This window comes from Sinocyclocheilus rhinocerous, unplaced genomic scaffold (assembly GCF_001515625.1).
Source record: "Sinocyclocheilus rhinocerous isolate Xijiao unplaced genomic scaffold, SAMN03320098_v1.1 scaffold203, whole genome shotgun sequence".
NCBI lineage: Eukaryota > Metazoa > Chordata > Actinopteri > Cypriniformes > Cyprinidae > Sinocyclocheilus > Sinocyclocheilus rhinocerous.
Window position 1 is genome coordinate 954,247 of NW_015644353.1, and position 728 is coordinate 954,974.

At 45.9% G+C, this 728-nt stretch overlaps 1 protein-coding gene across 2 annotated transcripts in view; it reads left to right on the forward strand.

The window, feature by feature from the left end:
* The window catches only part of shmt2 (serine hydroxymethyltransferase 2 (mitochondrial)), a 37,484-nt gene that overhangs the window by 23,610 nt on the left and 13,146 nt on the right, over window positions 1-728 (forward strand). The window lies entirely within an intron of this gene.

Genomic DNA, 728 nt, shown 5'->3' on the forward strand with positions numbered 1-728 from the left:
TCACACACAAAAACACACACACACACACACACACACACACACAGACACACACACACACACAGAGAAACACACACTCACACACACAGAAACACACACACACTCACTGCAGTGTCGCTGTCAGCTTTTAATCACATCTTCTTTCATACACACACAAACAGGAGTAAGTATGATGATGATTGTTCTCATTAACACTGATGAAGTGATGTTTGAACATGCTTGATGGACAGTCAAATACCCATAATCCCATTCAGCTCTCCCTCAGTTCATGCCAACTCTCCGAACCCTAGTGAGTGCCCTACATAGACAGCATGAGAAGGCTCAAACATCATGCCTCCCAAAATGAAATGCATGCATTATTCACTTTGTCATGTGCTGCCTATGTAGGGCACTCGCTAGGGTTCGAGCAGAGCTGGTCTCTGAGAGCTTCCTTCCTCATATTTTGTGCGGCGCTTCAGGTTTTCTGCTGCAGGCTGAGATTGTGTGTGTGTTTCATGTTTGTTGATCGAATTCACTGTGGCCTGATTTTACTGCAAGATAAACACAAGGTCAGCAGCACACACACACACCCTTAAACACACACTCTCACACCCACACACTCTCTCTCACACACACACACACACACACAAACACACACAGACACACTCTCTCTCTTACACACACACACTCACACACACACACACTCTCTCTTACACACACACACACACACACACACTCACACGCACACACAC